Raw genomic sequence first — 15693 nt, 5'->3', positions numbered from 1 at the left:
AATCTAAGACCATATTTATACAGGAGATGAAAGAAGAGAGAGATGTTATCGAAACTTAAGAGGTGATTTTGTAAACAGGCCACAGACTTAAACAAAATTAAAAAGTCATTGGGCCGTTTCATGTCGCTTTGAACTTGAAAACTTGTGTCGTTTCACTGAATATGAGCCTACAGCTGAGTTCACTTATCGTTTAAAATGTTATTGAACAAGAGAAGTTTCAGCAATTTTCTGTGCCTAGAAATACCCAGCACTGATCAACAGTAGCTCTGAAAATACAATCATTATTATTATGTTACACACGTCAATAGTTTCAACACGAAAGTTGTAGAGCAGTAAAAATACTATGTCTTTAGGTGCTCCTTTTCTTGTAGAAACAATTCCCGATATTGCGGGTATGAACTCCGCCGACCTCCGTGGCGGTGTGGGTAGCACACGCGACGCCAGGGGTCCCGGGTTCGAATCCCGGTCTGGGCGTGGGTGTTCTTTGCGAATGTTCCTTCATCCTTTTCATGATATCATCACTCATACTCATGTCGCGATTATCAAAAATCTTTTCATTCTCCTTTCTCTAACGGAGAAAGTATCTCTCTCTCTCTCTCTCTCTCTCTCTCTCTCTTTTCCTGGAAAGAAAGAGAGAGAGAGAGGGAAGAAGAGAAGCGACACTAAAAATCCAATTACTCTTTCGTTCTATCTCTCTCTCCGTGGAAAGAGGAAAGAGAGAGAGAGAGAGATAGAGAGAGGAAGAAGGAAGAAAAAGAGAGAGAGGAAGAAGAGAAGCGACGTTAAAAATCAAATTACTCTCGACATCTCTCTCTCTTTCTTCCTGGAAAGAAAGAGAGAGAGAGAGAGAGAGAGAGAGAGAGAGAGAGAGAGAGAGAGAGAGAGAGAGAGAGAGAGAGAGAGAGAGAGAGAGTGGCGCTGTAATAATGAATATTGAAAAACATAAGTGATTTAGCCGAGTTATTAATTAGAAAGACATTTGTTAGTGGCTGAAAGTTCCGAGAAAATAATCTCTCGTTTATTGCAAGATTGCAAGGTAAAGGCAAATCCATAACCAATTGGAGCAGTTTACGTCATTATTACAACCCATCATGGAAGCACAGCGCCACATTTCAGCCTGGTGGCGGAAAATTAAACTATTTTTTATCGCCATCCTGTTCCCCATGGTTTGCATATTGGACACACCAAATTTCAGAGTTCTACGATGCCTCAAACAGGCTACAGTGAGCTCTGAGTTGGGTAACTTTAATCCTGGCCACCCTGTACACGTAATATACGTTGAACGTATACTGTATTTTGTTGCAACGTAGGTGAACTGAAATGAAATAAGCTAAAACGGAAGTAACTGAAAATGGTTTGGATCAAAGTTGCTTACATATGACACTGGAACGAAGAAAACTAGAAGCAGGTTAAGGAAAGTGAGGGAAAGAAAAGTTAATAGAAAACTAAGGGAACTGAGAAGCGAAGCGAAATAAAACGTTTGAACAGAGGTGAAGTGGAATGAATCAAACGAAGTCAGAACAAAGGAGAATCGAATAGAAGAAGAATAATAAGATAATCTAAGGAATGCGAGAAAAAACCTTTACAATAATCCTTGACAAAGTGCGAAAAAGGAAGATGTAATTTGCAGGAACCAACTGGTCACAAAAACACAAGCTTTCCGATGTTTGAAGCTTGTGTATATGCCATAATAAGAACACTAAATCAGAAAATAAACCTATTTCTTGGATTTCAGTCCGAGACGTTCACCCCAACGCATTTGTGGAACAGAAGAGAACGCCTTGACTACAGCGGTGGAAACATCTGTGTGGAAACGAATGAGTTCCTGCATTTTGCCTTTTCCAGCTCACAAAATCTTTGTAATCACATCATGCTTTCCAGTCAGTTTACCGAGACATTCCTTCCGGTCAATCCCGGCGAAGGTCAAAGCGGGAGCAAGTCGCTAAGCGCACTTGGCACTAGTCCGAAATCGATACCTGGCTGACGCTATCTATCTCGGGAATCCAGCGCCCTCTGGCTGCAAATCCAGGCAGCTCTCCCGCAAGACAACATCCACGTCGGTTGGCAGGAAGCCGTTACTAGTGTCACCTGTTTTCGAAAGTAAAATATTAGATCGTTATTCAGGAAGAACAATGGTCGTTTTGTGCCTCATCTTTTCATAGCCGTACAAGAAATATTTGAACAATGTCTCACGTTTTTATAGCTATACGAGAATTATTTTAACAATGGTCTTTTTATGCCTCACGTTTACATAGCTATATGAGAATTATTTTAACAATGGTCTTTATACGCCTCACGTTTTCATAGCTATATGAGAATTATTTTAATAATGGTCTCTTTATGCCTCACGTTTTTATAGCTGTATGAGAATTATTTTAACAATGGTCTTTTTATGCCTCATGTTTTCATAGCTGTATGAGAATTATTTTAACAATGGTCTTTTTATGCCTCATGTTTTCATAGCTGTATGAGAATTATTTTAACAATGGTATTTTTATGCCTCATGTTTTCATAGCTGTATGAGAATTATTTTAACAATGGTATTTTTATGCCTCACGTTTTTATAGCTGTATGAGAATTATTTTAACAATGGTCTTTTTATGCCTCACGTTTTCATAGCTGTATGAGAATTATTTTAACAATGGTATTTTTATGCCTCACGTTTTTATAGCTGTATGAGAATTATAACAACAATGGTCTTTTTATGCCTCACGTTTACATAGCTATATGAGAATTATTTTAACAATGGTCTTTATACGCCTCACGTTTTCATAGCTATATGAGAATTATTTTAATAATGGTCTCTATATGCCTCGCGTTTTCATAGCTATATGAGAGTTACTTTAACAATGGCCTTACTATGCCTCACGTTTTCATAGCTGTATAAGAATTATTTTAATAATGGTCTTTTTATGACTCATGTTTTCATAGCTATATGAGAATTATAACAACAATGCTCTTTTAACGCCTCACGTTTACGATTTCATAGCTGTATGAGAATTATTTTAAAGCCAGTGTTTTCTCGCTTCATTTCTTCAGAGCTGTCCAAGAATTACTTGAAAAATGGTATTTTTGTTAATCATATTGTCATAGCTCTGTAAGAATTACTCAAAACAACGGTGTTCTTTTCGCTTCATATTTTCACGGTTGTGCGTGTCCCAAAATTATTATCGGGGGTTCGAAGTAGTTGGTATATTGCAACAGACGAAGGTGAATGTTTATATTGTTAATGTACAATAAGAACGGATGTAGACATTTGCTACTCCGAGCCCTTATCATTTGTTTCCCATCAGGCACAGCGGCGTAGGTGTATTACAAGATGGCGACTCCCGTGCAGAAGCCCTTTGGTGTCATTGAATTTGCAACGTGCGGATCAGCTGTTTCAGTTCAGCGAGCTTTTCGACGGCGATTTGGAAGTGATCCTCCGTCCCATAACCACATTCGTCGATGGTTTAATAAGTTTCAAACAACTGGATGTGTCTGCAAAGGGAAGACTTCTGGACGTCCAAGTGTGTCGAACGAAAGCGTCAAAAACCTTTGGACTTCCGGATGGATGTGTGCCGTGTCAAGAAAGGTGCTCACATTGAACATTTATAGGATACACTATGTACACTTGTCGAGTTGTCGTTTATTTCCACATAAGCTTTGTCCTTGTACCCCACAAATAGACAAATTAAACAACTATGAAACCCCGATAATCATCTTGGGACACTCTGTATTTCTATCCTCGAGAAGAGACAGTCGTTTAAAACTCGAGACAAATCTCTTCCCACACTAGAGAGCCTTACGTCACGCCGACAATCGTTTGTCTGCTAGCGCATCTTCCCATTAATCATGGGGTGGTTCTATCCAAACTGGGAACAACACGTGATTCTTTCGCTACCTATCAGTTTGCATTTTTCTTAGTGAGGAAATTCCGAACACTTAGATGTCAAAACTAATACTGGGGAAAAGTTTGGAGTTTGTGGGAAGTTCACATTATGCACAGATAGGCTAAACAGCCACAAGCAGTACAACTCGGTTTTGACATTTGCTTGCTTCGTTGCTTTGGAAAAGCCGTAAAGGTGCATTCTGAATATTCCTAACTGAAACAATTACTTACTCCCGGCAAGTAACAGGGGCATGACCCACGTAAAAGGTTTCAGCTTTGCTTGCTACCAAAATAACAAATCCAAAATTCTTGACTTCTTCATGACTTATTCTTGGCCTCTTTTTCGTCTTTCTTCACATTTACATATACGATTTCTACTTATGTGAAGTTGTAAATTAGCAATAAAGAAAATACATATTTATTTAATGAAAAACCCCTACCAAAAGGACAGAAAACTGAAACTGTATTTAACAAGAGAATTAGACTTGCTTTATCTATTAATGCATTCTGGACTACATTTGGCAGACTAGCGAGTCTCTGGCGTTTGGACTCGCAGCCAGTATAATCTTATGGGGGAGCTTGTGTTGTCGTCTCCTCTATATTTGTGATTGCCCTTCATTCATCTTATCTCAACACCACTCATCCTCATCTTCGCGATTAACCAAAGGGGCAAAAGTAAAATAAACTAAACAATCGATCAGTCATTGTGAAAGTAAAAAATCTTGATCACAAGTATAATTTCTTAGCTTTTTATTGACTTGTTGATTTCTTTACTTTTTCTTGACTTGTTGATTTCTTTACTTTTTCTTGACTTTCAAAAATGGCAGACACCCAGTTATTAATACCCTGCAGTGACTTGTTCCGAAGGAGCTGAATTTCTTGCAAAAAGCACATCGCAGGGATGTCGCTGAAGACATGGGTGTGTGAGTATGACATGCAAACAGGTAAACCATCTTTGGAATGGCGTTTTGAAAATGAAAACCCAAAAAACCACGCCAAAGTCGCTCAAAAATTAAGGTAATGCTCATTGTTTTCTTTGATTATCGTGGTGTTGTGTACTCAGAATTCCTTCCAGCGGGACAAACTGTGAATAAAGAGTTTTATGTGACCGTTATGAGGCGTCTGCGTGAGAATGTTCGCCGGAAAAGACCAGAGTTATGGAAAAACAATTCTTGGATTTTGCACCACGATAATGCGTCGTCGCACACGTCGACCCTTGTTAGCCCTCGCCCAAACCTCATATTATCCACATATGGGGCTTGGGCTCAAGTTACCACTTCGGGGAAGGCGTTTTGAATCAATTGAATCCATTCAAGGAAAATCGCAGAAGGAACTCAGGGCTATACCGTCTTCTGCGTTTGAAAAGTGTTTTGAAGACTGGGTTAAGCGTTGGCATATGTGTGTTGCATCTGATGGGGACTATTTTGAAGGCGACAAAATAAATGTTGATGATTAACCACGTATTTTGTGTTTATTCACAAATTCCGGGTACTTCTTGTACGTATTATATTATATTGTATTTTTCTTATTTTAGTCACTTTTCTGCCTCTTCAGGCTAATAGCGATGATGATGATGAGTGATGAACAGACAATACTAATGGGACACTGACAAATAATAATCGTGCCTAGACAGAAACTCGACGTGGTGGCTACAACTGATAAAACGTCATATTAAGATTTCTCTAAAGAGATCACAATTACAAGCGTCTGAATTATGCAAAGTATGCTGCATACAGGGAAGGAACTGCCGGACTGTTGAATTCATGTCTTTCACTGCAGCCGTAGTTCTGTCCGTCGCACGCACATACAATAACCGATACAGCTTCAAAACGGCTCCGTCCAACCATGGCAGCCAGATGTGACTTTTATTCCCTCGCTCCGCTTGGAGGAAACTGCCTTCCCTTGACAAGCAAATAAGCAGTTACTGTAATTGGATGCGCAACTACAGAACCAACTCGACAGTTTGGAGCGGACTCCGTGAGCGCTTGTCTCGAGGAACTTGCGGAAAACGACACGTTCTGTCTTCTGTGCGAGCCGCGAGAGGTCGTTTGTCATTCCAACGCAAGAATTACGCGACTGCTTTCGAGTCATGGCACGCAGGGTTGCCAACTAGTTATAGATCATGTGGTACATGCTAATATTGTATTTACTGTGTGACAGCAATATGTTCCCTGAGTTCTAATCAGAACACTGACAGACTCCCACTTTACTAGATTATTTACTAACTACTAATTGCATTTTCACCTGATTTCAAGAGGTGGTATAGTTGGTAAGGAGCCTGACTGCCACGCAGGATACCAGGTTTCGATTCCCAGAGCGGATGATCTAAGGTCGGAAATTTTCCGGCCTTGTCTCCGTATAAAGCGGCTTTCAGGCTCATCCAGCCTCAAATCAATGGATACGTGGGGGGTAGAGGCGACCGGAGCATGGTGCTGATCGCATCACCTTCAAAATGTCTGGGGCCCTACCATCCCATCCTATAAATGTGCCTTCATGACACGGTGCGATATGCACGGGGAATTTTACCTTACCTGATTTCAGTACAAGAGATTTAATCTCTTATCTGTAGCTCTCTTGGTTTCTTAAAAAGCCAAACCCATTTGATTTGCTATATTTTACATCGCTTTTTGTGCCACTTTTAGCTAATTTGCGAAGATGGGAATGAGTGATGATATGATGAGATTGATGAATGGACACTCACAAACATCTATGCTCAGGCCGGGGCCCCTGGCGTCATAGCGCGATGTGCTAACCACTCCGCCACGGGGACCTGCGCCAAACCACAATAACCATAAACATTTGTATTACTTTATAGGCATTTCACCCAGAATCTCGGTCATTTGTAGAAGTTATGTGACCAGTACCACGCTCCTCCCACAGAAAAATTCCCACCTGAAAAAAAAAAAAAAAACACCCGGGAATCAAACTCTGGTGTCTTACGTGGAACCCTAACATATTACCGTCTGGACCACTGTGGCTATTTTGTTCTTGCCACATTTTTAGCTCCCAATTACATACCGACAAAACGACAGATCGATCTATTAAATATATCGTATACTAGAAAAAAATATTATTTCTATGAGCTAAGGAAATTTGATCTTTGCATCTGTATACGTTATCCCGAGATCTCTGGAGGAAGCGAACGAAATCAAGTCTCTGCAAAAGTAGCGTCTAGAGGGGGCTCGACCAATGAACGCATGATTGGGGAACTGAAGCTATGAGGAGTAAAATGCGGCTGAAGCTACCAGTACGTCCTGATAATTCGTCACTGTCGGGATATGAATGATAGCCACACGCCCAATTTTATTTTTTACAAACACTCTCCAATATGTAGGTTTCCAATACACATATCTTGGTTTTTTAATGAACAAAACAAACTGGTTCGCCACTTTTGTGACACCCTGTATAATATTTTCAAAATACTTAAGTTGCACTTTTTCTTCGCGACAGATGGCAACGCTGACGCCAATGAATATCATCGGACAGAGCCGAAGAGGACCCAGCATTGCTCCCTCTACGCCGTCGTGTTTTGGCGAAAGGTTGACGAATTGCACGAAGAGGCTCAACCCACTACATCAGCTCAGCGTGGCACTTGGCATTAAACCTGTCCGTGCAAATCATCCATCCGGGTTCACCCTGAATGTCGGGCTTGTAGTCGGAGCAATTTGCCCATCTGAAAAAAGGTTCTGTGGAATTGAAGTTCCGTTGCTTCGCTTCGGAAACAACCACCGATTTATCGGAGCGTACAAAATTATTGTGATGCACATGGGATGCGTGTTTCCTCCCCCAAGCGACAGTTCAACGCACACGGGACAAAAACAGGCTTCCGCACAAAAGGAACAGTTTCTCTAATATCAAATAGATCCAAAAAAAAAAAAAAAAAAAAAAAAAAATATTATATTAGTTGGCAACATTGCTTTCTCTAGGGTGTTGCCGTACATCACCGATAACTTTCTACAGCGTTTAGAGATAGCGTTCTGCTCGTTGAGGTTTGAGTTCGGCGCTACTAGCCATATTTTTTATCTGGTATGTATGCAGCCGTGATGTCCAGAATCAAGGTTGCCACTATCATTTTATTTTATTACACGCAGAAAGTATCAATATCTAGAAAAAACATGGGACGAATCGAAAGATGGTATTGGAACGAATGTGGAGTCTCGCTAGGAGGACCGTCTTTACGGTCCAGAGTTGTCCTGGGGTTCCATTGATATGAGGCACACATCATATGCAGATATTGACGGAAAAATCCTGCCTGAGACTGCTCGTTTCCGGTCTCATATGTGGAACTCCGGACGGCTGTAACACCTTCAACCATATGCAACTACATATAATTATAAAGTAAATAAATATAGAACGGAAATTACGCAAATATCGAGCCGCGGTAGCTCAGTCGTTGCCGACCTCCGTGACGGAGTGGTTAGCATAGCGCGCTCCGATGCCATGAGTTCCGGGTTCGAATTCCGGGTAAGACATGTATTTTTTGTTCGTCAGTCCTGAATGAAAAAGTGAATTGGGATTAATTGATATGGGTTTGATGTGTGTGTGTGGGGGGGAGGAAGGCTGCCGCTTAGGGGTGTTCCTTTGAGGAAAAAGTCGTTAGGGCGTCTGACTACCATGCAGAGACCCGGATTCGATCCCGGCGGGGGAACCGGTATTTTTCCCACTTGTTCAAGCGGTTCTGGCGCCCACCCAGCGTCGTATAAAGTGGATACCTTGAGAAAACTCCGTGGGGGGGGGGGTAAAGGCGGCCAGGGGCGTGGTGCTGAGCACATCATCCCCACCTTCGACCGTGATGAAGAAAGTGTACCTAGGTACATACAAGACACACCCTCTCTTTTTCACGTACACACAACGTTACTTCATTAAGGATAGATAGGTTATGGAATAAAAAGGTAAAGCTATCCCCTGTGCATTGCCACGTGCCATGAAAAAGTAAAGCTCCACACATTCTCGATATCGGTCACGGAAGAGATTGTGTGATCAACGTCACGCTTCTACCCCTTTTACCCCTCGACAACTGCCCTTAGATACTGGGCAAGTGACAAACATTGTTGGAAAAATATCGCACTTGACATTACCCACCCTGGAAAAGGAATTCCAGTCTCCTGCTTGAATAAAGTAGTTCAATTTATGGACAGAAAGATAAAATGGGTATTTTTTAGTTTGGCCATCTTTACCTTAGTACCTGACACGACGAGACAAAACTCAAAACTATAAAATGCTTTATCTTCTTAACTCATGAAAATTTTGAACGCATTTCACCTACATCACTACTTTCCTGTTTAATTCTGTTCAACGCTGCACACACAAACATTTACGACCGCCGGTCGTGTGTCCGCGTTTCTTACGCTCCCCTATACTCACGAGCAGAAGTCTTTTTGTTTGCCCTGTGCACATTGGGCCCCGAAAAAGAGGGGAAGGGGCATCCGCGAAAACCATAAACGTCACACCCCACTTGTCACCTACTTTCCTTCGCACTCCCACGCTGGGACGAAACGGAACGATGACAAAGGCGAGATGAGATGTAATTAAGGTTTGTGCCTTTACTGCCAGCTAGGCAGAGATGCCAACCCCAGCTTATTGATCCTAAACATAGTAAAATTCGAGCTTGGTTGGCTGTTATACATCTGTTCCGGACTTCTCTGGAGCAAAGCCGCCAGGCCCGTAGCCAGGCAGGGCCCAGGCCACCAGCCCCCATTACATTAAACTATTTTGCATAATTTGTTTGGAGTGAAGAGTCAAAATGTAGACAACTCACAACTTTAAGGATAAATCCACAGAATATGAACAGTATTACATTCGTTCATTTTGTTTATGAGCAGAAGTAGCTGCAAGTATTTAGAATATTCTCTAGACTTCAGAAAGTTCTTTCATAGGGGAGCATCTTTATCTGTACCTTCACTCTCCCTGTTGCAACCTCCCGTTTAGACAGAAATCTGTGACTTTGATGTCATCAAGCAAGTTCCCTCCGCATCTGCGTCAAAGGTCAACAACAGCTCCCAAGTTTTGGGAAGGAAGGGGAGTTTAATTGCTTCGGCCGGGGGCGGAATATACTGGAGGCACTGTGATTAAATATTGTGCGCTTTTTGTGTGTGATATACATATCTGTATCATCTAAAATAGTATGGGGTGTGTAAGGGATAATTTCAGTATCAGTCAGTTAACACTTCAAGAGATGTTTTAAAAGATGTAGAAAAATGTAGTATTTGTGTAGTATATGATATTTATAAATGAATGAGCGACCCCAGCCCCGCCCCCCACACACATAATTTACCTTCATTTAATTTTTTTTTAAATGGACTTTGTTTACAAAGCCCCCTGATAACCCGTGAGCACCCTGGAGATCAATTCTAGCTACGGGCCTGAAGGCCGCGCATAGAGGTAGAGAATGGGGGAAAATCGAGTGGCCAGAGCGAAGGAGTACACTCTGCTGGGAAGGCTGGTAACTGCAGTGGCTTCCCTCGTCCAGGCAATCCCATTCCTCTGACGTGTTCTCGCGTCACTTGCGCAGAGACATGTTTTCGTTCGCCTGCTCCAGAGATAGGTGGGACAGAGTGTAGTACCCTGTGTTTGAATAATGGGAAATCTAGCATAATTCGTAAGCTTGCTTCCCCGAGAGGAAGAAATTCACTTCAAAGGGTGATATTTTGAGAAATTAAAAATAAAATTATATCCAGATCTTATTTCGGGTCCAGGGACATGCTTTTACAGTCGCGTCCTCTTCTCGTCATCATTCGGTAGAAAGTTGTGGGACAGAAATAAAACAAATGTTCCAGTTTTGTAGTCGACAATTCATCTCAAACTTTCTCTAGTTCAATATTGAAATCATCTCGGAAAGTAGCTGCATAACTTAAAATTACCATCCGAAAAATAATTATAGTAATAATAGTATAATCATCAATAATAGTAATAACTCATTATTATAATTATACAGGGTGTCCAAGAATTATCTTTACAACTTCAAGTTTTAATAACTCCAATTCAAAGTCACATATTTAAATGCTGTTTATTGTACATGATGCAGAAACTCATAATATTTCCCCCTTCAGGTGTGCACCTCGGTGTGAGCACCGTTGGTTGCATGGAGCACATCCAGCCGAAATTCCATTTCTGCCCATGTACGCTGTAACATGTTATCTGTGATAGTATACACAGATTTCTTTATGTAACCCCACAGGAAGAAGTCCATACGTACGTAGTCCGAAAGTTGCACTGTACCTGTGTGTCTGATTTAGTCTCTATGAACTAAGACACACATTGCGCTTTTTCGTGTGGCTTCCACCTTGCCAATCACTAATGAGTCAACTTCAACAGAAAAAAACTGCACCATGTACAACAAACAGCATGTAAATATGTGACTTAGAATTGGAGTTATTAAAACTTGAAATTGTAAAGATAATTCTTGGTCACCCTGTAGATCCTAGACACAATTTATCAGCATTTAGCCTAATTTCAAAGATTAAACAGCGTTTTTTCTTATCAGGAGGTTGGCAACGCTATTGCAGTTGAGGTAATTGGCTAGCAACGGTCAGCGGTGGAACAATACTCCCTTCCCGTTCTGTTTCATTGAGGTGTATGTAGTGACGTCATCGTAGATTTCCTGTGCCCCCTTTTACGACCGTTATGTACACAGCTCTGTATATGGAGCCGCTCGGTGAATTATATTTGCAGGATGTGCACGCCATGTTCCTTGGACTGCATAGGGGAATGCACTTATCGCGTTCTGCTAAAGTGGTGGGAATTGTTTGATTATGGAAAGTGGTTTTTGTTGTGCAGGGATCAAAATTAGACATGACGTCAGCGTGAACACGCTGCACTGTGTGACGTAGGGCAGTTGCAAAGACGCACATATGGCCGTCCGTAGAATTTTTCCTTTGGGGCGCAAGCAACATTTTTCACAAAGCCAAAATGGTGATGCTTGATCCCGCAAAATTGTTGAATTTTAGTTCTGAGATTTGCGAATAGAACTATATTTGTAGTTAGCAGTCCTATACAGGGTGGTGCAAAAGTAGATTGACAGTCTTTATTTTGTATTTTATAGCTTGGTGATTCGTAATGGCGGGCAACCTGACAGTCCAGGACAGAAAATGGATCCTGAATAATTACTGTAAATATGAAAATGTAGAAACGGTGCGCCAGAAGTAGCAACGGGGTGGTTGTGTATATTTGTTTGTTTCGGCATAACTCTCTAACGCCTTGACTAATTTCAACCAAACTTGGTACACGTATCACTTGCAATCTGGAAATAAATACTGTGGGGGTAAGACACCACTGACAACCCTAGGGGTGGGGTGGGAAGGGGTGACATGTAAAAATAATCGAGAAACACCGATATTAAATTCCGCACAGACAGACATCCGTGACTCTATGCAATCCGCACTACGATAGTGTTTCTCGGGTTGTCTAACATTCAGGCTGTGTTGCGAATGGAATCCATAGTTTTCATGACACTCTCAATGCGGTTCAACTCCAAGTTCATCACCTATCGGCATGGGGGCGAGAGGGGGTGAAAAATAAAATGCCAGAAATGACCTAGATTAGTGTCGAATCCATAGTTTTCGGAGCCGCTAAACTAATTGGTGACATTCACGATCGCATTAAAAATTAGTTACATTTTACACTATAGTTAGCATTCATTATTTTCCTGTCCAAAACAAGATTGGGATAAATATATACCCGGACAACACCGGGTAATCAGCTAGTAGTGAATAAATGATTAGTTTTAAAACTTGAGTAAGGAAGTTTTAAACAGACATTTTATTTTATTTTTAGGTGCTTGTCCTCAATTTTGTATTAGTTAAGGTGCTTATCCCCGTATTGTGTTGCCAAAATTGCCTCCGTGCCAAAGTGACCATAACATAAAAATCAATCAAAACACGTGCATACTAATACCCCGTTACACAAATATGGCGGACTGACCAGGTGTGATGCAGACACTCTTATCGCGTGAAATCATATATGTAGGCTATTTAAATATAAATTAAAGCAAAGCATTTTTACAATTTACTCACAACTGTTTCAGATTATCTGGATTTTCAGATAAACTAGTTTTTAGTGTAATTTCCGACTTACATTCAATTCCCGGGTTGCGGCCCTCCGCTGTCCCCCCTTCGGACGTCCATGTGCACATAGTGTGTAAAAGTAGAATGGTGCAGAATAATAAGACGCTAGTAGGCAAGTACCTTTATGAAGAGGCTTATGTGTTTCATAATTCACATTCACTCAGTTTGATTAACAGACCACTGATTCCTTTGTGTCGCTTTAATGCCTCTTAGGAGCTGACCCCAACGATGAGAATTAAGACGAAAAGATGAAATTGATGAAGGGACATTAAAAAAGAAACACCCAAGCCCACGTCGGGACTCGAAACCGGAATTTTCAACTGCCGCAGCTTTTCATAACAAAAGAGTAATATTACTTCTTAAACCCAGATGAAAAATGATCCGTGGAAAAATATAATGCTATCCTCGATAGCATCTTTTTCCCTTTCATGTTGCTCTATTACGAGAAGAAATGCTTCTGGCATGATTCAAATATGATTTCTCTCCAATTATTTTATTTTCTCTGTTTACCACGACAGTGCAATCCCCATACGAAAAAAACCCTACGGAGTAGATTGTAATTCCGGTGATAATGAGAATGGAACTAAATTAAACGTTCCCATTGAGACTCTGTCCCCGAACAAACTTTCCTACAATTTAACTTTCCAGCGCTCTGCGGAATGAACCTTTAATTGCGTCATCAGCAGTTGCCTATTATCACCCACACTGTCCGGACTGCCGTGGACCCAGGGCTGGGAAGTCGATGCAAATCTTGCATTACTCTATACTTTATTGCAATGTGGAGTTTTTAAGACTAAAATGTTTTATGTTTTTTCTAAAAGTTATTTTAGCAAAGGCAGAGCGATTTCATTTTGATTTACGTTATTTTTGCGTAGCTCTTTGCCACTTTTGGCTAATAGCGACAATATGGATGATATGATGAGTGATAAACGACACTCACACATAACACGCATGTACAGGCCGGAATTCGAGCCCGGCTTATAGCTATAATAAAGGAAACACGCACTACAGTTTACGAATACCTGCCACAGTCAAAACCTGTGTATGTACGGTACTGCCATCTGTTGCCATTTACGAAAAGCACTAAACGGTGTCGCGCGCATGCGCATGGGGACAGTAAACAAACATGGCGGAGTGGACTCCACAACAGGTGCTCTGTGTGTTATCATCTGTCGAATTGAAGTCCGTGCCCATATAGAAGTGTACTGATTGTTAATGACAGTGACGGAGCCAGTGTCTCTCATTTTGTGATGTGTAATGTCAAGGTACTATGCATCAGGATACACCTTCATTCCCAATAAATTCTTGGTGAAACAGATTTTTGGATCGTTTCTCCTTTTATAACTCTAAGCCGGACACCTGTAAGATAGAGCGAGAGATATTGGAAGGGCAAAAAGAGTAAATATTAAAAGGGTGTACGGATAGCTGATTATTAAAATTATGCTGAGTGCACCAGCGACAAATGTATTTTTTTTACAACTAAGACGGTAATTAAAATAATAATAACAATAATACGTAATAATAACAGTTTATTTTAAGTACTGACCACAGGGCTAAACCCTAAAAATTTCAACTTGTAATCGTCAATAAGTTCTCTTACTATAACTGCAACATTAGATGTTAATAGTAATTTTGTTTCTAACGTTCCAGGTATACACAGGGTGGCGCGTATTGTACGAGGAGGTATCACAAAGTTTTGCCTGTTGAGGTATAATATGTTTAATAATGGAAAGATTGAAACAATGAACATACATATAGTTTGCCTGTAGTGTCCTCTACTCAGAGTTATCCTTCCACATAGTTGCCACCACGTTCGATGCATTTCTGCCAGCATTTTATCCAGCTCTCAAAACCAGTTTGGAAAAATTCCACAGAACACTCCCTGCCACACTGTTCAGAGCTGTTTTAACCTCCTGTAGGTCAACGAATCTCATGCCACGAAGCAGACTTAAGTAGTTAAGTTCAAAGTGGGAGAAACCGAAAGTGTGGACATGACAAGGAGTGGCAGGCCATCAACGTCCTTGACCGACGACAACCACCACAGGGATGATGAGCTAATTCGAAAGGATAGATGCATCACCATCCAGAAAATTTCTGATGCAGTGCACATGTCCTATGGGTCAGCACATTCAATGATTGAGAGTTTGGGATACCATCAAGTCTGAGATAAGTCTGTGCTTCGTGGCATGAGATTCAATGACCTACAGGAGGTTAAAGCAGCTCTGAATAGTGGGGCAGGGAGTGTTCTGTGGAATTTTTCCAAACTGGTTTTGAGGGCTGGATAAAACGCTGGCAGAAATGCATCGAACGTGATGGCAACTGTGTGGAAGGATAACTCTGAGTAGAGGACACTACAGGCAAACTATATGTATGTTGAATGTTTCAATCTTTCCATTATTAAACAAATTATACCTCAACAGGCAAAACTTTTTGATACCCCCTCGTATTTACCAATTTGAGTTGGCAACCCTGTCGGAATGAAGGTGCGCATGCGCAGAAGTTTCTCATGCTTAGGCAGCTGCAAGTCTCGCAATTAGTCCGACGGAACGTTTGCCGGTTCAGACACGAATCGTGGCAGTACAGGCGTTCATCCGAACGGTCCCATTCAGGAGACGCAGGAGAGACTGCGACGAAGGCCCAATGAGGGTCGCCATCAACCAGTGCTAGAGCGTCACAACATGATACGATGGGTCACACAATAGAGAGCCAGTGGCAGCGTGCAGAAACAGAAGTCTTCAGGTCCAAGGAGGCGCATTATCT

General features: G+C 41.3%; 1 protein-coding gene across 1 annotated transcript in view; it reads right to left on the bottom strand.

Annotated features, from left to right (window-relative positions):
- Nucleotides 1–15693, bottom strand: part of Fas2 (neural cell adhesion molecule fasciclin 2) — a 125640-nt gene that overhangs the window by 109839 nt on the left and 108 nt on the right. The gene's annotated exons all lie outside the window — the stretch shown is intronic.

Source organism: Lepisma saccharinum, chromosome 28 (genome assembly GCF_977018435.1).
Source record: "Lepisma saccharinum chromosome 28, izLepSacc3.1, whole genome shotgun sequence".
NCBI lineage: Eukaryota > Metazoa > Arthropoda > Insecta > Zygentoma > Lepismatidae > Lepisma > Lepisma saccharinum.
This window is presented reverse-complemented; position numbering and strand designations above follow the sequence as displayed.